The sequence below is a fragment of the Enhydra lutris genome, unplaced genomic scaffold (genome assembly GCF_002288905.1).
Source record: "Enhydra lutris kenyoni isolate GAN:26980312 unplaced genomic scaffold, ASM228890v2 scaffoldscaffold11, whole genome shotgun sequence".
Classification (NCBI taxonomy): Eukaryota; Metazoa; Chordata; class Mammalia; order Carnivora; family Mustelidae; genus Enhydra; species Enhydra lutris.
Genome location: NW_019154095.1, coordinates 9,447,052 through 9,468,270, shown reverse-complemented (window position 1 = coordinate 9,468,270; position 21,219 = coordinate 9,447,052).

Sequence of the window (21,219 nt, the reverse complement as noted above, 5' to 3'; positions counted from 1 at the left end):
GACACACAGATTGATTGTTTGAATCTCTCCACTGGGAGTATTTCCTTACTCATTGTCCTTCAGGGATATCCTTTTGAGGGACTGTGGGAGCAATCAGGGTCGTTTTTGGTTGAGTCGGCATGTGATATAAAATGATAATAAATAAAGCCCCAAATATTTAATTTCTCATTTTACTGGTCATAGACAATTCCACATAAATCCATTGATTTGGGTTCAGGTAAATGTGGTCATAGGAGAATAGCAGATAAATACTATGGGAGTCTGAACCATTGTTTATGAGATTTTTGTCCCTTTAGAAAGGATTTAGGCATGATATTTTATATTACCTTCATACTTTTGGTAGTGGAATACTTAACCTTATGCTTTCATAGAGAAGATTACATGTCTTTTCTGATAGGCAGTTCAGACCACAAGTTCAAACATTCTGCATCTACCAGTGCCCACCATTAAGCCAGCGGCTCTTATACAAGGAGAATCTTTATTGATAGAAGAGAGCATGATTTCCCCAAACTACAGTGTTAATTTTATCGGAGCTTGCCAGAGGCTCCACATGATATCCATATCTGTTACAGACACTCGGAGCATCACTGATCTCGTTTATAGAGCTCAAGTGGCTTACAAGTTTGCCATGACCTCAACTTTTCCTTGTTTTGGGCCACTGAAATTGTCAACCTTATGGTTTATTTAGTAAATAGGTCAAATTTGTACACTACACTGTGTTACATAACTTTCACAGCCCAGAGAATTGCTAAATAGATTAAGACAGTCATTACTTCTTGATTATCAATCAGATATCAATCACATATCTAATCAGTATGTGACCAATAGGACAAAATAGTGTCATGACCAGACTGATATCGAGATGATCAAGGTTAGTCTATGACAGTGAAGAAGATGATATAACACTGAGTTAAGACCGAGAACTTACACTTCCGTTCCTACCAAGTGAAAGAAAACTCCGTCTTTCTTGCCTCGTATAAATAACAACACATTTTTCAGTTAGATAACTTTATCTCAGGTACCAGAGGTTGTATTAATTTGCACCTGCAAAGATGAAACATCAGCGTAACTGGAGTTCTCACCTGGTTACTTAACACTGACTGTCATTCTTAAGATATATTTGCCTTACGCAAAGGCTAATAGAAAAACTAAAAAGAGGTGTAGTAGAAATCATACTGCTTTTTCAAGTCTTTTTTGTTTTAACATTGAAATTTCCTGAGAAACGTGGCTCTCAACTCACTTGATTATTCTGATAGAGAGGAATTTCCACCAGTTATGTCTGACCCCTGATTTATATTGTGATTTTTTACATTTCTTTTTTAAAAGATTTTATTTATTTATTTTGAGAGAGAGAGAGAGAGAGCGTGAGAGAGCAAGTGAGCACCGCAAGGGGGAGGAGCAGAGGCAGAGGGAGAAGCAGGGAGCCCAGTGCAGGGTTGGATCTCAGGACTGGGGATCATGACCTGATGCAGGATCATGACCTGAGCCGAAGGCAGATACTTAATTGACTGAGCCACCCAGGAGCCCCTATGATTTTTTGTTTCCAGTATATCCTTTCCCTCTTTATTTTTTGTTTCCAACTCCATGTGGAATTTCCCATCCGTCCAAGCACATTATGTGTCTTTCCCACTATGTTTAAAAATACTCAAAATTTACTTTACATTACCTTACTTTACATTATCTATCTTTACATTACTTTAATTTTCTATCTATCTGTCACATTACAGTTACTTTACATTATCTATCTGAAATCTACATTTGAGTTATTTCTGTGTCTGGCTCTATTGACTACTTTATCTCTTGGCAACGCTTCCAACCTCACCCCGCCTAACTCTATTTTGTGGCTCATGATTTGTTATTGAATGCCAAATATCATGTGTTAAAAATAGTAGAAAATAATTTAATTAACATTTATGCCTAGAAAATAGGATCCAGGTCACCAGACTGGCATGGTTAGTTAAGTGAAGGGCTCTTGGTTTCAGCTAATGATCTTATGATCTTTCATGATCTCAGGCTTATGGATCAAGCCTCACATCTGGCTCCACGGTCAGCATGGAGTCTGCCTGTGACTCTGCCTCCTTCTCCCTCTGCCCCTCATGCTTGTGCTCTCTCTCTTTCTAAAATAAATAAATTTTTAAAAAAATATATATGGATCCACTTTTGTCAGACTGATAGTGTGATGAGTCAATGCAGCCAATAGATGGGTTGGGTTTAGGTTTTGTTGTTGGTATAAAACTCTTAGTGCCTCATGTGCTTTTTCAGTGTTTGGGTCATTATTTTCTTGTCCTTTGTAACTTAGGGTGCTAGAGTTTTTCCCACTGTCCCCCTCAACCTTCAAATTTCAGCTGTCCCTGTATGTTGGCACCATAGAGACAATTACTCATGTTTGTGTCTGTCTCTCCTCCATTGGTAGATTGTTGTACTTTATTACTTATCAGTAGGCTTATAGGAGAGACAGGAGAGTTTCTTGTCCAAATTCCATTTAGGTAGGGCTTTTTTACCAAAATCCAGGGATGGATTTTTTCCACTGTTCATGACTCTCCCTCATCTGTCAAATTGTTGCCAAATTCTGCCTTGTATCTGTTATAGGTCTTAGGCAAGAGAGGGTCTCTTGCCCTTCCCTGGATTTTAGCAGAACTTTTCTTTGTACTGTTGTAGGATCTTGTGTCAATAAGATTTTGTTTTGGTTTGGTTTGGTTTTCTTTGCTTATATTGGCTTTTGCTTCTACATTTCCAATAGTAGCAGTGGATCTCTGCCTGGTCCCTAGACATAGGAAGAAGAAATGTCTACCCACATACCAATGACAGATAGGTTTTGCTTTTAATACTCACCCAACAGTGTTCCTGGTGTTGAGAGAGTTTGCTGTGGTCCTCTGTTGTGGTCCCAGTCTTTTAAGTCAACAAAAGATGCAGAACCATGAGGAAGAAATTTCTGTGAGTGTGAAATCCTTCTTATTTGTAGGACCTCCAGGTGAAATTCTAAACTAATCTGCTCACCACACTGTCTTTATAATTTTAGCTGATTTCTTCTTGCTCATTTCCACAGCAGCCACCTCTTCTCCTTCACCAAAGGTAGAAGTTTCTTTTTCTGCCTTTTCTTCCATAGAGTTGTTACTCCAGTTTTCAGTTGTTTTGGTTACATTATGACTTTCAGCTACCTGATGAATTAAAGGAAAGCTAACCTTGTGTAGATTATCGTTTCTTCTTTTTCTTTAGATGTTAGGATAACTTTGTGGCTTTCTACTACCAGTAATACTTTCCATGCAGGAAAGGAGAGGCTAACAAAATCATTTGAAAATTTGAGAACCGAAAAAAATATGGAAGCTTAGAAATTGTAGGGAAGTCTTAACTGTGATTGTACTACAACAGTGCAATCTCACCAGGCAGAATCCCAGCACATCAAGTTGCTGACACCCACATACCTGTTTACAGTGGACACTTCAGAATAATCTCTTCTACCGTCTTAAAGCCACAGATTCTTGGCAATGTATGTCCACAATTTTCCCAGCAAGAAATACATGCAAGTGAAGTTTTCAGGATTGATGCCTTGCATACAGCAGGCATCAGTCCATTGGTGTGAAATACGGTGAGTATCAACAAATCACATCAGGCACATCTCAACCCATTAAATTGCCATTTCCATTATAAGCAAATGATTAAATATCTGAATGTATTTACTCAACTGATCTTTGAATAAATGTTACATGTTTTATAATCCTTAAATTATATTTAGAGTGTACTGTAATGGCTTTGCAAATATCACAGGATATACCATTTTTATTTTATTTTAGAAGTATTAAATGAAAATACCAAAGGGAACTCAAGCTAATCAATTGTTAAAACTACACTTTGCTTGGTAGGAGTCGTTTAGTATATAGAATTCCATAACTCATTAGCTGAGGATCTTAGGCATTTTTAATAAAATAATTATATAGATTACAAAATGCTCTATGTAAACATAAATTTTTTTGCTAGATCCTGTGGGTAAAATATTGTATGTTTATAGCAAGCTTTTTTTTTTTTTTGTTTCTTCAGAGCCAATGCTATGAAGTCTAATGTACTCTCCGCATCTATGTCCTCTAGTTCTTAAAAATGCAATACAAAATTAATTCATTACTATAGAATGAAACCGCATGGATGTCAAAAAACACTACACTGAGTAAAAGAAGCCAGACATAAGAGGATGTACTATACGATTCTATTCACATCAAACTCAAGAAAACCCTCATATAATCTTTTGTGAGAGAAAACAGAGGAGCTCTGCCTAGGTCTAGGGTCAGAGGAGGATCTGCTGGAAAGTACAGGAAGGAATTTTTAAGGTGATGGAAATATCTGTATCTCAATTTGGGTGGTGCTCACGTGGGTGCGGACATTCATCAAGATTACTGAAATGTGGTCTTTAATATGGATGCCCTTTATATAGATTATATTTCAACAAAGTGTGTTAAAAAACTAAAAAGAAACAACAGAAAGAACCGTCAGGTTCACCCAGGGTGGCAAAAGCAGTTTGGCGGAGGAGGGGACAGAGAGATACTGGAAGGTCCAAGTCATGGGGATGGGAGACAAGGTGACGCGGTTTTCAGGAAAACCCCGTGTTAGGAAACGCTCCCACGCGTGAGAAGTGGATCTGGATGATGATTTTCCTCGAATCTCCTGAAAGAAGGGCGCGTGTTTCCTGAGACGCGGAGCAGTCAGGTAGGGAGACAAGACCCGCGGAGGAGCGGATCCACCCCCGCACCGCGGGCCGCAGCCGGGTCGGCGGGAGCGCGGGTCTGGGTCCCACTGGGGCTCGGTCCAGGTCGCTCGGGCCTCGCGCAGCCTCGCGGTCCAGGCGGCAGGTGCAGCGGGAATAACGCGGCTGCGGCGCCCCCGCCCGACAAGGTGGCGTCCCGGCCTGGCCCCTCCTGGCTTTGTGACTCCGTCACGTTGCTCAGACTCTGGTCCCGCGTCGTCCTGGGTGACTGAGAAGCTCCTGCGCGCGTGAACCGAGGGCGCCCGTCGGGTGCCTCGCGCCGCGGCTGGCACGTGTCCCCGAACGCACAGGTTTCAAGCTGCGGCCATAAAAGCGAGGTCTTCGTTCCGTTCCTCCTGGTCACTGTTCTCTGCCACTTGGTTTCGCGCGAAAACCTGCAAACCGAATCGGCGGCGCCACGGCCACTCGGCGGCGTCGGAGTCACCGGGGCGGGGGGCCGCCTTCCTCGTGCGGTCCGAGCGGGCTTCACGTGGAAAGATCCGCCCCAAGGGTGACTTCTGAGGAGACTCGAGGTGGTCTTGACCGCGACCCCAAACCGCCACACCCCGACGGCGGGATCTGCGCATCCTCCGCCCCCAACAAGAGGCTCGCAGGGTCTGATGGCGTCAAGGGTCTTCAGATGCGGGGCGCAGCCCGGACGGCGCAGGTGCGCTCGGGGCAAATCAGCGGCTTAGAAAAGGGCGCGCGGCTCGGGGCCGGGCCGGGTTGGGACGCGGGCATCGCGGGCATCGCGGGGTTGAAACCGAGTCCCGAGCCCAGAAGCCCAGGCGCCCGGAGACGCGGAGAGAGGAGAGGAAGGAAGCTTCCCTGCGGGCTCCCGGGTACGCGGACCTGCCTCACGTCCTGGCAGACGTCTGACCGCAAGTCAGCGCGCCTTTGTGGTCTTGCGGGCCTGTGGTTCCAGCGTCGTCCGCGGGGATGGAACTTCTCGGTCCTGGGGTTTGACCACGGAGAGGGGAGCCTTCGGCCCGGGAACCCGGGGAGGGTCCTCTCGGGGGAGTAGGTGGCGCAGGGCAGAGAAATCGACACATTCACCCTGCGGGTACTTGCGCTCCAGAGTCGAGATCGTCCAAAGGGCATCGGTTCACTCTGCGGGAGGCGACCCTCAGCACGCCCTCGGCCTCTGTCACAAAGTATACACACCCCGCCATGTTGAGAAACCACCAGACGTGCGGGTTACAAATCAGTTGTCTTTCCTGAAAAGACACAGAAAAAGAAATGGAGACTTCGCTTCCCAAAGCAGAAGAGCTGAAGGCAGAGCTATTAAAACGAGATATTGGGGCGCCTGGGTGGCTCAGTGGGTGAAGCCTCTGCCTTTGGCTCAGGTCATGATCTTAAGGTCGTGGGATCGAGCCCTGCATGGGGGCTCTCTGCTCAGCAGGGAGCCTGCTTCCCCTTCTCTCTCTGCCTGCCTTTCTACTTGTGATCTTTCTCTCCCTCTTTAAAATAAGACCTTTAAAATTTTATTTTATTCCAACACCCCCCCCCCCAGAACTATAAAGCCGTATTTGTGCACTGTAGCTGCTTAATTTAAACTTTCTAGAAAGTTCTGGAAGGTCTTTGTTTTTTATTTTAAGGCAAGTGTGGAAAATAGCATGATCATGCTAAGACAACTTTTCAGTCTGTCTGCAACTAAAACGTTAAGTTGAAAGAATAGCAAAATCAACACTTACATACCCTTTGTTCTTATATACCCAGGATCACCAGTTAACATTTTTTTTTCCTCTAAACTATCCTTCTAATTTCTCTGCCAACTTGTTTATTGTTTACCTTTGGAATTACTAAGTGCGTCTATGCAGAAATTTGGAAGGCACTTAGAAAATCTTTGAGTTTTCCTGTGGTTTAGGGCGATATTAATGAAGCTTATTACACAGTGAGGGAGAGTTCACTATGTCCGACCAGATGGTGAAGCTTGAAAACCCTGAAGAATGATTTTGTCAGGGAGTATTGTGATTTAACAAAAATCTTAGGATATTTTTTCCTCTACAGTAAAATAATTTTAAAAAGGGGGGGGCGGTGCTGTTTGTGGCAATTTGTTGCAGCAGCCGTAGGAATCTGCTCTGGGTATGTCGGACGACTTGGGTGAAGATCAGCAAATTTCTCTGCAGACGTCTGTAGAGTCACCTTGAACCTAATGCTGTATTCCTGATCCAATTTCCCTGAAGCTGCTCACTATTATGACCCTTTTAATTGGAGGTTTCTTTGAAATTCAGTGACGCTATAATCCCCCACCTTTCCTCCCTGTAGGTTGAGAGGGAAAGGCCTCTATTTTCCTTGCCATCAGACAACTGGCAATATAAAAACCATATTGCTTTTAACTACTCATTTTTTAAAAATATGTGCTGTTGGTTACAAGGGTCTCGCTGAGCTAGCCATGGAATGACCCAGGGCAAACTCATCATTTCTAATGGGATAAACATAATGTTCTGTGTTTTAACTGCAGCTGGAGAGGAAGGGAACAGATTTTTTTTTTTCCTACAATCTCAGAAACACATTTATACTTAAAGGCCACTTGAGACTTAAGAAGGAAAAGGTGGGAGAGTTTGTTTTAGAAAAGTGAAATTAAAATTTACACATCCCTCATCATTCTAGACAGTGAAAGTTATTTACAGTAACAACTACCTTTAAGGAAGAACGGTTCAAAGGATTGTTGTGTATTTTTTAATGCCTTGCAAGTTATTTGAAAGGGCTGAGTGTGTTCAAACTAATGATTTTGAGACGAACACTGCAGGTTGAATCACTTTAGTTATAATGAAACATTGACTTACAAAACTAGAGTTTACAATGGTCCTAATTGCAGAGGCATGGTTTACAGAGAAAAATGCTATATTTAAAAGTATTTTGAATTTTTTGCTCTAAATGTAAGAGGAAGGATAGAGATAACTGTCCTTTTAATGAAATGAAGGTAGATGGAAATTCTCGAAAGTACTTGTTTCAAGGTACGTTCTTGAAAGATGAGACTACAAGGCTTCCAGACACTCAGAATCTTGGTCTCGGACACTTTCTTGACCTTGACTGCAGGCTGAGAGAAGTCAGCTGGAGAGGTTTTAAAACCTTTGGGCACCTTATTCTTAGTACCCGAGATTGGTGTAATTGGTTTGGGGTGTGGCCTGAGTAAGTGTTAAACCTTATTGCTCCCTGCCGGCTACATTTGCTTTTCTTACCCAGATCTGTACATGGCTCCATTCTTACCTTAGGCTACGCTCTCTCTGTTAAAACAAATTTTGACTGGCTGAGGCTTACGGAGCTTTATTTTCAACATGACATTCCTCTCTTCATGAAGCATGCACTGGCTCCATCTAAGCCTGATACAAAAAAAAATGGTTGCCTCAATTATTTTATAACCTATTATCTAAGTATCAAAGACCTCTGCCATCAATTTTATCTTCCCATAAAATTAAGAACCCCTCAAAGGTGAATAAAGGATCTAACAGGAATTCACTGTGAGGAAAAGAAAATGACCAATACATATGAAACGATCCTCAAGTTAACCACATATTTAGAAACCAGAATTTGGGGGGGATAAAAAAGTTCATTGGCAAAAATCCAAGTCTGACAGTAACAATGATAGAAGAATGTACTGTCCTAGATTACTGGTAGAGGTGAGAATTATGGACACTTTATAAGAAAAATTGGCAATATCTAATAAAATTTAAAATATAAGCTGATTCAGCTACTTCAAATCAATATGTAAAATCTTTAATTTGTTGATAAAAATGACATCCAGAAAGACATTCACGCTAGTAGTATGTGTAGTAGCAAATGAGGGAAGAAAAATTCTAAAGAGCAATACCTATGCCACACAATTGGAAAAAATAGAATGTTGTTCAGTTAAAGAATTAAGTACATTTTTAATCTATAGAAGTAGTACAAAGCGCAAACTTTTTGAATGAGAAAGCAAGTTGAAGTTGAACATGGTATTATAATACTATAAACAGTAGAAGATAAGAATGACATTACATAGATGCACAAACATTACTTAGATTTTCCATAAATATTATCAAACTCTCTACTTAGTAGCAAAACTTATTGAATGAATTACTGGTACTACTATTGTTACCTTCTATTTCTTTCTTTCTTTCTTTTTCTTTTTCTTCTTGACCCATCCCAAATGGCCTATTCTCTCCTCTGCTGAAATCACGGTCCAGGTCAGTTACCTTCATCTTGTCAAATGCACCAATCTTGTCCTGGTTCTTGACTGCCTGTTCACTAACATAGTGGATCACTGCCTTCTTTTTGAAATGTTTACATAACTTGTTTTTCAAGATACCATTTTTCTCTCCAAAGGTCAATTTTTCTTTCTAATTTTACCTCTTCAATTAGAAATTGTGGATTTCTCAGATTTTTCCCATGGTCATCTGTGGTTTTATCTATACTTATTCCAAGTGATCTCCTTCCCAATCCTATTACATAAGATGTACAGACTAAACTGGCCCTAAACATTTAACTCCAGGACAAAATTCTCCCCCTCAGGTCCCCTTAGGTTAAGTCACTTTTTATCACACTCACTTCAACCATATAGCAATTTCTCACTGGGAAATTGAAACAGTCTTCTAAAATGTGGGAAATTAGTTTCACAAAGAGAGGGGGGATAGAATATTAGTGGTTGAAAATTGACTAAACATGAGGATAACTACAAATCTGCTGAGAAAAATTGAAAAATATTAAACAGAACCTCTCCAAGGTACAGATTGATGAAGATAATTTTTTTAAAGCAGCTAGAAAAATACAGATGGAGGAGCAAAAGTGAGAAGGACAGCAGACTTTTCAGAAAACATTTAAGGGAAAGGACAATTAAAGACTTTTTTGATTTACAGAAAAAGTGCCAATCTATAATTTTATATGGAACTCAAAACAAATACGTGTTTTAGGAAAGGAAAAAAAAAAAACTAACTCAATAGTTCTGAAATATAAGAAATGTTAATCTCTTCTAGGAGAAAGAAAAAAAAAACCTGATGTGCTAGGATCTTCAGTATTCACAAAACAGAACATGAGGAAGCATAAATATGTAAGTAAACTTTAATGACTTCTTTAAAATCTTATTGTGGTAAAAGATACATAAAACAAAATGGCCCACTGTCACTATTTTAAGCTGGTTTGTGTCATTAAGCACATGCCCATTGCTGTGCCATCATCAAACGATCACCGCCACCCATCCACAAAACTTGATCTTGCAAAACTGAAATGCTTTACTTGTTAAAAAATGAATTTCCCTTAGAACTGCTTTGCTGCCTCACTAAGATTTTGGGACATTGTATTTTCACTTTGATTTGTCTCCATGTTTTGTTTTGTTTTGTTTTGTTTTTTCTTAATTTTCTTCAGTGATGCCTTGGTTTAATTAGCATGTTGCTTAGTCTCCACATGTTTTTTGTGTTTGTTTATTCCCTCCAGTTTTTCTTGTGATACATTCCTTGTTGGATATGATTGTGATTGGAAAAATACTTCATAGGATTTCAGTCCTTTTAATTTCATTGAGATTTGTTTTGGGGCCTAATATGTGATCTATCCAGGAGAATGTTGCATCCTGTTCTTTTCTTCCCCCTGAGAACTGCAGAAATTTCAGTAGAACTTTCTCCAAACTCCTGCACCGAGAGACCTAACGTAACTCTTTTGTGGCTTCTGACAACATAGTGCTGTGTCGGTAGGATGAATCCAGCCCTCCTCCTTCAAGACCTAATGATTTTCCCTAACCTTCCTTGAGTGTTCACTGAAAAAGGCTCACAATTTTGAAAAGGTAGGTATCTTTTGCAACTCAGAGGCTTGGTCTTGAAGACCTGGGAGCCATTCCTTTGAAGTGAAATCTTTGGGAGACCAAGACTTTATCCTTCTTGTCCAGGTAACAAAGCTGGCCTAAGCACATTGATATTGACTGACTTTGTATTTGTTCACTTCTCTCCTTCTGTCGAACCACCTGTACTGCCACCTCTCTCCTCCTCCCTCTATAACCCCAACATCACCTCTGCACCTCTGAATGGAATTCAGCTCTTTCCCTTACTTTCCGTGGTGGCTGAGCAAAATTTGTTTATATCACATTAATTACTGTCTGGCTGTGTTTATCCTGGACACCCCAGCCCCTGGCAACCACTGTAGGGCTTTCTATTTCTTTGAATTTACAGTATATACCTCCGTAAGTGGGATCATTCAACATTTGTACTTTTGTTATGGCTTATATCTGTTAGCCTAATGTCTTCAAGTTTCAACTATGTCCTAGCATGCAGTTTCCCTTTTTTTGGAGTAATAAGACTCACTATGTGTATCTACCACCTCCATTTACCCATTGTTTATCCATTACCTGTCATTGGATTTATCTGGTTTGCTTCTACCTTTTTGCTATTGTGAATAATGCTATTATAAACAAAGATGTACAAACAAAACTGAAAGCATCTGCTTTCTGGGTTTTTTGGGAGTATATACTCAGAAGTTGAATTGCTGTCATTTTTTTTTAGTGGCTTCATTTTTTAGTGGCTTCATCATTGTACTTTCCCACCCATAAGACACAAGGGTTAGAATTTTTCCATGTTCTTGACAATAGTTCTGTTCTCTTTTTTGTAGTACATCATAGTAGATGTAGTGATTTTGACTTACATTATCTTAGTTAATGATGAACATCTTTTTATGTATTGGTCATTTGTATATCTACTTAGGAGAAATGCCTACCTAATTTCTTTGTCCATTTTTTAATCAGATTGTTTCATTTTTGTTTGAGTTACAGGGAATTAATATCAAGAATATAGAAACTATCAAACGTGTGGTTTGCAAATACTTTTTCCATTACATAGGTTACCTTTTCATTATGTTACTAGTAAGCTTTGCACAAAAAATCTACAATGTTCAATCTACATATTTTTGCTGACTATGCTTTTGGTTCTATCCAATAAATCAGTAAAAAATCTTCCTTGAAGAATTTCCCCTATGTTCTAAAGAGTTCTATGGTATTAGCTCTTAAATCAAATCAAGGTGTTTGTTCCATTTTGAGGTAATGTTTGTATATAGTATAAGGTAAGGTTCCAACTTAATTACTCTTTTTCATGTGGATATCCAATTTTCCCATCATTTGCTGATTAATGAAACTTGTCAAATCAGTTGAACATATACATGAGGTTTTATTTTTGGGCTCTCTATTCTCCTTCTCTATATGTCTCTTCATGACATACTCTTTATGACATACAATCTATGCTTAGATTACTATAGCTGTTTGCTGTTTGTTTTTGTTGTTTTTTAACTAACTTTGTAGCAAGCGTTGCCATCAGAAAACGTGAGACCCTCAATTTTGTTCATTTACAAGACTGTTGTCACTATTCAGGTTCCCTTGATATTCTGTGTGGATTTTTGGATAGACTATTGTTTGTCAAAAGCCCTTGGGATTTTGATAGAGATGGCATTGTTGATCACTTTTGGTAGTATTGACATCTCCACAATATTCTTGCAATCCATGAATATAAGATGACTTCCTATTTGTGTAACCCTTAATTTCTTTCAACAAGGTTTTGGTATTTCAGCATGCAAGTCTTTTTTGCTTCCTTACTGAAGTTAGGCCTAAGCATTCTTTTTGATACTATAAATGGAATGGTGTCCTTCATTTCCTTTCAGACCATTAATATATACAAATACACTTTATTATTTTATCCAGGACTTGACTGAATTCTAAAAGGGAATTTTTTTGCATGTGTAAAATTTATAGATGATATGACCTTACATGTACAAAACTCTGAAGAGGTAATTTTATTTGAATGCCATTTTTTTTGTTTTTTTGTTTTGTTTTGTTAAACTGCTCTGACTAGGACATCTAGTTTATAGTTTATGTAAATGCAAAACATAATGGAATATAATGAAAGGGAGAGGGAATAGAACTACATAGTTCTAAGGCTGTTGCTGTGCATGTGAAAGGTATATAATTGAAGACACACTGTATCTACTTTAAAATGTATGTTGTAAACCTATATCAAAATAAAGTGCAGCTAACAAGCTGATAAATTTCAGAATACTTTTATCTCCAAGAAGGTGGAAAAAGGTAGAACAATGGAACAAAAAAAAAGTGGATGACAGATTTAAAGTTATCTTTTTCAATTAAAGTTAAATGGCCTAATACTCCAACTAAAAGATTGTCAGATTAGATTAAAATCAATTGTATCCTCTCTCTAATACTCATTTTTTTTTTTTTGGAGGTAATCTATAGAAGGGTGTTGTAGATATATGGCATCTACAACTGTCCCTGTCTTTTATTTATTTATTTATTTATCTTTTTTTTTTTTAATTTATTTTCAGCATAACAGTATTCATTGTTTTTGTACCACACCCAGTGCTCCATGCAATCTGTGCCCTCTCTAATACCCACCACCTGGTTCCCCCAACCTCCTGCCCCCCCCACCTCTTCAAACCCTTCAGATTGTTTTTCAGAGTCCATAGTCTCTCATTGTTCACCTCCCCTTCCAATTTCCCCCAACTTCCTTCTCCTAACTCCCCATGTCCTCCATGCTATTTGTTATGTTCCACAAATAAGTGAAACCATATGATAATTGACTCTCTCTGCTTGACTTATTTCACTCAGCATAATCTCTTCCAATACTCATTTGATAAACAAAAGATATTTGATAAGTTAAATATGAAAACTAAAAGACTAACAAGTTATTAAGTAATGTTTGCCTAAATTAAGGTTACATAGACCTCAGAAGAAATATTACAAAGGATAAGCAGGATCATTTCATAAAACTGTCAGTTACAAAGAAGCTACAAAAAACTTAACTGTATTATGCAAAAAATAAGTCTGAGGAGGAAATCAAATAGAATTATACAGAACCAGACAATTCAGTTACAAGTGTGAAATTCAGCACTTTGCAATTGATACATAGACAATGACCCTGAAAAATGGTGGGGAAATCTTAAAGCAAATCCCCCTATATAAGGCTTATGGAATAATCTGTTGAACAGCACAAAACACCTTTTCAATGCCCATCGAATTCATTAAACTAGCTCATATTACCCAAAACTAATGTAAAAATGTTGTGTCCTCTACAATCAAACAAAATAGAGAGTAAAACTGTGTTCTGAGCTATACCATTAGTCTGCATTTTAAAAGGAATAGAAAATGAATATGTGCCCTGAACGTCTCTGAATTACACTAGAAATCAAGAATGCCAGGATAATCAGAAAAGCACCAAAGGGAGGGAAAAAACACGGCACACTTCTAAAAGATTCATTGGTCATAAAAAATTAAAATATTTTTAAATGTGCTTTTTAACTAAATAAGATGTACATGACAACTTCTGGGATGCAGTTAAAGTGGTGCTTACAGGGATATTTATAGCATTAGATTAAAACAGAAGAAAGGGTCCAAGATGTCAATCATTGATGTCAATTCGAATCATAAGAAATTAAAGTCTACATCGTGAACTGAACACTAGATGAAAAGAAGGAAGGAAATACTAAAAACCAAAACACAAAATAAAGGCTAAATAATTAATGAAACCAAAAACTGGTCTTTTGAGATCAACAGGCACAATTGCCAATAACACCAGAAGTGCCATTGATATTTAAAATAAAAATCAGCAAACTGTACAGCATTTGGGCCCCATTCAGCCTGCAGCTTGTTCTCTAAAATTTTATTGGAGCACAGCCATACCCATTTATTTTCATGTTGTCTGTCACTGCTTTTGCATTGCAATAACAGAGTTGAATATTTGTAAAAGAATTAGGGTGCACAGAGCATAAAATTATCTGGCACTCTATAGAAAATTTGCTAATCCATGTATTTAAGTAATAAGGAGCATTATATACAAATTTATACCAACTTCACTAAAAATTGATGTGAAATGGGAAACTTCCAGAAAGGCATTAAACTAGTATACCTCACTGTAAGACCCTATCCTGAGTGCATCTTATCACAGACCTATCCATAAAAGAACTTCTGAGTAGTTAAGGTCCATAATAAAAGGAATATATGAACCACATAGACACACATAAACACACAATACAGTAGAACCCACTCAATTCTTTTTTGGAGGCCAGCATAATCCTGATACTAAAACAAGAGGTATAACTGTACAAGAAAGGAAAACCACAGCCCAAGTCCTCTCAAGCACATAGACCTAAAAATCTTGAACATTTTAGCAAATCTGATTCAGTAATGTAAAGAAAAGATAAATGGGTTTATCCCAGGAATGAGAATTAGGCTTATCTGAAAATCAGTGTCATTCACCTTAGTAAATACCGGGATAGTAAGTGTCAAAACTAATCATCCTTGATAAATTTCTTAAGATAGCATTAGAAGGAAAAATCTTCAACATGATGTAAAGGATTTACATGGAAACCTAAATTGCATTGTACTTTTTAGTAAAAAACTAAACGTCCTCCCTATAAGAACAAAGGTTTCCCTTTTGTTCCTTATTTTTGCATTGTCCCCAAAGCTCTAGCTATTGTAATAGAGGAAACACAAAGAAAAATGAATTGACATTGGAAAGAAATTAAAATGTATCCATTTGCAAGTGACATGATCTCCTGAGTACGAAATCCTACTATTACATATATTTATAACACACACACACACATGCACATGGACAAATGTTAGTGAAACTAAAAAGTCTGTAGGATGTAAGGTCAATATGGAAATCTCCATGGGATCAGCAACCCACTGAAAACTGAAATAAAAATGTGCTATTTATCATCAAATGACAAAATGCTTAGGGGTATAGAGAATATGCTTGAGTTGTACAATGAAATATTGTTGAGAAAATAAGGTAAAAATAATAGAAAATAAATAGATACCCATATTCATAGCCTGAAATATAATATACTAAAACTTTTTATTCTCCCTGAATTGATCTCTAGTTTCCTTAAAATCTATATCTGTAGCCCACTAATACTTTTTTTTGAGAAATTGACAAAGTGATTCTAAACTGAGGTACTAAAAATTACCTAGAATAACCAAAACAATTTAAGACTAAGTTGTCCACCGTGCTCAATTTAAAGATTCACTATAAATGTATGCCGATTTCAACAGTTGGACGTTTGTCTAAGGATAGACACACACAGATCTATTTTTAGTTTGCTGGCTTCCTTGTGAAGAGTTTAATCTGTTAAACTCCTAAATAAGACTGCCAGTACAGGGATGCAATTCTTCCTTTGGAGGCATCCTCGACCAGATATCTGCCACGTTTGTGGAGATTCTTTCTTTCCTTTGTGGTCCCCTGTCTTTCAGGGTTTTCACTTGCTTTCTTCACCAAATCCTACACTCTACCTCCTCTAGAATCACACACGCGCTCCATCACGGCAGACTTGCCCATCCTGCCCTGCTTGACTTCAGTCATCATCCTATAACTGCTCCTCTAACTCCTCCTAATTTGTTTTCTAGGCCACATTTTCTCTGGAAAAATTCAGGTTCTTGATTGGATTTTTCATAGTTTTCCTTTGTGGGGAATCCGGTTTGGTACCTCCGGTAGTGAGGGCTCATAAGCAATCTTCTTGGTATAGACACTGTAGTTAAAGGGGGAAACATTATTAAACCTCATTAAAATTAATGAGTTGGAGTCCATCTCCTTTCATTTGTGGTGGTGAACATATTTCAAGGAGAAAATAGCTTCCACTTTCTTAGGAAAAGGCTTTCAGACCAACCAACAGATGATGAGAGATCAATCTATCACCAATTGATGATTTATCATGGCAATTGGAAAGAGAAGCCCAAGATATCCAGGGTCTCTTATGGCATATTCAGAGAACTTATTTTTTTTCTCCTTTTACACAATTGCTAGACCTTACAACTTACATATTCTTGACCTTGCAACTTAAATATTATTGAGTTGAATAAAATAGGAACTATGATATAATACATTTATAGTCACCAATAGCTATAATAATCACACCTTGGTTTTGTATTATATGTTGCAAATTTCAGTAGGCAAAAAGTTGAAATGTAGTATTTCAACTACATTTGAGTTGTAGTTGAAGCTGTAAATTGAAATAGTCATATTTCAACTTTAAGGAAATTTAATAGCTTCAAGTGTCTATGAACAATTATCAAAAATATAAAAAATAAACATCTGTTTCCGGTAACATGGTGGACAAGCTACCGACAAGCTTGGCTTCCACATCCTAACACAAACATCCAGAAATGCTGTGTAAGAGCTACTAGTGAGCAACGGGAAACCAGAGCTGTCTGCTGAAGCCATAGAGGCAGGGGAGCCTCTGCCAACCTTAGGAACCAAAGGGCTTGCATTTGAATGATCATGTATCTAATGAAAGATGAGGCTTGGATTCTAGACAGAGTATTAAGTTGGGAATGAGCTTTTTGCACATGATGAGGGCCATCTAAAGCAATGACTTTTCACTCTTTTTCCATCCCATAACGTAAGAAAAACATAAAATCACACTGGTGTCGACAGATGTGGCTGTTGGTACTGGCCTGTAACCCATTCTGCATGATGGCATATTGATTGGGAACCTCAGTCTTACTGCACCACTTACTGAAGGATGAACTAAAAAAAAATATTTCCGTTTGGGAAAAATGAGACTAAAGAGGTTATTTTGATTCTGCCTTTAATGGAACTGGGGAGGAGAAACTCACTTGAGAATGTATAACCAAAGACTAATTTCACATAGATGTAGGTCTTAAATTTGTAAAAATTTAGCACAGTGGGGCTTTTCGTAGATAAAAGCACACATTCTCCAAAAGGACATATCCTCAACCTAAATCTTCAAGGATTTTCCAAGATTAATCACCACCAAATGTTGATTATAAGTGCTAGTTAGAGCATGTGATACCATTTACATAAAGCTGAAAATTGTAGAAACCAATGCTATTTAATGTTCAGGCAAATAGGTTCTAAGAGTATAAAAGTTGTGCCTGGGCATTGCATAAAAGAAATTGAGGGTAGTGTTTTTCTGCAGGCAGAAAAGTTAATAAGACCAGGAGATATTGGAGCCATATTTGTAATATTTAATTCTTAGTTGATAGTTACCATGTGATCTTTCACTTTTATTTGCATTAAGTAACATTACAAAAATATTGGGCAATTTTAGAATGAGAGTTTCTCTCCTTCTGTGGAAGTCAAAGATAACCTACCACGCTAGAACCAAATGCTAAGAGCCTTCAGGATCCAAGACAGGATCTTGAAGTTGAGTTCTCAGATGTTTAAGAGGATGGAATTTGTACAGAGAGGCATTAAGTGGAGTCACTGGTCATAAAATCAGGGCAAGAGATGGTCAGGATTTCCTTGAAAAACAGTAGTGAAAATTATGAATAGTCCAAAGTTAGGTAGATAGCAACTAAGAGAAGCAAAAGAACGGGTACAAGGCATGTTTTCCCATAGTTCAAAGCAACTGCCAGGAGTTAAGAGGTTAGTAGCCAAGTAAGAATAAGCGGAAAGCAAATGTAGAAATGAGATCAGAATTGCACCACCAGTATCCAGCCCCAAGGTGATAGGACTGCTGTTTTAGAAGACTGTCTTGACCATCGTGATGGAGAAACTAACTGGGCGTACTTGGCCAAGGTGAAAAACCTTCATCATTACAAATCACTGGCTTCTAGAAGTTAAACTGAAGGGACACTGGACATCCAGAATGTAGTGTGTGTTCTTAGAAATCTAAAAGGAAACTATCTCAGTGTAGGCAAAAGCCATAGAAGGTAGGAAAGATACCATCCAAAGAAATTGCCACTTACTGTCACAAGTATAACCTCAAATAGCAAAAATCATCTGTTAATTTAAGTATAAAAGAAACATACTGCAAAACTATTGGGTAGTTCAGTTTTACTGAAAAGCTATAGAAATGTAGGAGGCTTGACAGGAGCCAAAAGAAACCATAACCAGAAAGCTTTGGGCCACGAGGGTCATTACTTCTGCTGGAGACCACTTGATGCTATAGTGTCTTTTGAGCCAGCATGCTCTTCAAACTCTGAAATTTCCCTTACCCTCCCATGAGCAGAAGATTTCTGAATAAGGTATGTCAGAGCATAATGGACCTTACTGATAACCATTCACCATTTAAGATAAAACTTGTTCCTTTCTTGAAACTCATGAATCTTTACTGGGGAAGTATTACTTTTTCAGTCTTATTCTACGTAACTTGAAAAATAAAGTCAGAGCTGAAACCGAGTACGGTATTCAGAAACCTTATAGATTTTGTGTTTTCGTTGAGATCACTGTGTTAATGTAAGAAGCCCAGATCATATTGGCTTGGCTTTAGGCATAGCTAAATCTAGGGGACTTGAATCTCATCAAGGCTTTTGTTTTTTTTTCCTTCATCTTTGGACTGTTTGATTTGTGTTTTAGCCTTTTTCTCCTGCTGTAGCTAGACGACATCTTAATAGATGGACAATTAAGCAATATGGTTTTTTCAGCAGCTGAGATTCATAGTAACTTCTCTACCCCAGTGGGGGGGAAAAATGTAAATACTCTTAGCCAAAACTTGTAGCAAGGGTCACCGGACCGGACACATCTTGGTGGTGATGGGCCCTTTCTGAGCCAGAATAAAAACAAGAAAGTGAGGCAAAAAGATATGATAATTCTACTAAGCTTGGACCACATCCACTGCCTGGTGCCAAAGAGTTAGATCAATCCAACCAAACTACATAGAAAACAAAAAGAGAAGGGAAAAGAAACTATATGTTAAAAGAAACCAATATGTTCCTACGAGATGAGCAAATATAATGGATTCTGGTCTACCAGGGACAAAAAATGTCTAAATGTAAATCATCATCTCTTGTTCTGTGCACTATCTGGTGAGTGGTTTGTGTGCAGTTATTTTCTGATGAGATTTTTAGGGTCGTTGGATTCTTCCTTTCTCTGCCTGCGTGTATGTGTGTGTGTGTGTGTGTGTGTGTGTGTGTGTATGTGTGTTTAATACAGTTTCTTTAACTTCTGCCAAAACATCAGTAATTTCGAATGATACACATAAAAATTTGGGTTTGGATTAAGGGATCATAGTTTGATTTTGCTATAGCCTTATCAGTATAGTTTTGTACAGTAAGTTTGATTTATGTGAACCTCAAACATCTTAAAATTTTCATGTAAGATTCAACCTATCTCCTAGTTTTCTTAAGCCAAAATAACTTTCCTTCTCTGGTTTTTCAAAATCCCCTAATTTGAAATCTATATATGTACAACACAGAGTTCATGAGTTAAATGAATGTTTTGTAATGTACTTACATGTTATGTTCCGATGATTCTAAAAATCACTGTGAATATTCTCTTCCCAGTGGCTTCTCCTTCACTCCAGATTGTATCACATTGCCACCGTATCTTCTTTGTGGTCATTTGGTAAATATTTTTGAGTACTTGCAAAGATAGTTTTACTCTGAATTTGAAGATCAAACAAAATTCTAATAAGACTGAAACATTTACATAATCCTCTTCAAATGTATAGACTTGTTTACATCTGGGTTTTAGAGTCTAATAAAACAGAGAAAAGAGTGTTCATGTTTATTTCCCTTAGGATAACTTGGGAGAATACTGACTATTACCACTCAGATTTCTTCATACTGTTCGTCTTTAAAACATTCCATTCTTGAATAAGTTTTCTGGACTATGGTCTGAGTGGTATAGGTACTTATGAGTTACAATTGAGGTGTAATAAACTGCATATATTTAAAGCATATGATAAGACTCGACATATGTATACACTGATAAAACCAAAACAATTAAGAGAGAAAGTGAGTCCGCAGTCCTCCAAAATTTCTCATACCACTTTATAATACCTTTCTTCCCCCCATCTCTAGGCAACCAATGAACTGCTTCTGTCATATCTAGAACCTATATAAATAGTCACACTGTGTGGCTTCTTTCACCATATTTTGAGATGCATGCATGTTTTTATTATAGCAACCTTTTATTTTTTATTGTTCAGTAATCTCTCATGTAAATATATGGCAAAATTTGTTGATCTAGTCACATTATGAACATTTACGTGCTTTTAGTGTTTATTAGAAACAAATCTGTAAGGGCACTTTGTGACTTGGTTAAGTGTCTGACTCTTGATTTCGGCTCAGGTCATGATCTCAGGGTCCTGATATTGAGCCCACTCTAGGGCTCTGGGTTCAGTACAGAGTCTGCTTGTCCCTGTCCCTTTGTCCCCTCCCTGCTCACTCACCTGCTCACTTGCTCACTCATTCTCTCTCTCTCTCAAATAAATAGTACAATCTTAAAAAGAAAATTGTAATCACCACTTCACAGCTGTATCGATATTTTCGTGGCTGTATATTCTTTCCTCTTGAGTAAATACCTAGGCATGGGACAGCTGGCTCACATAATAAGTGTATGTTGAACTTGTAAGAAGCTCTTATTATTATTATTTTTTTTTAGGATTTTATTTATTTGAGAGAGAGAATGAGAAAGAGAGAGCATGAGAGAGGGGAGGGTCAGAGGGAGAAACAGACTGCCTGCTCAGTGGGGAGCCCAATGCAGGACACAGTCCTGGGACTCCAGGATCATGACCTGAGCTGAAGGCCGTTGCTATAAGAAACCCTTTTTTTTTTTTTT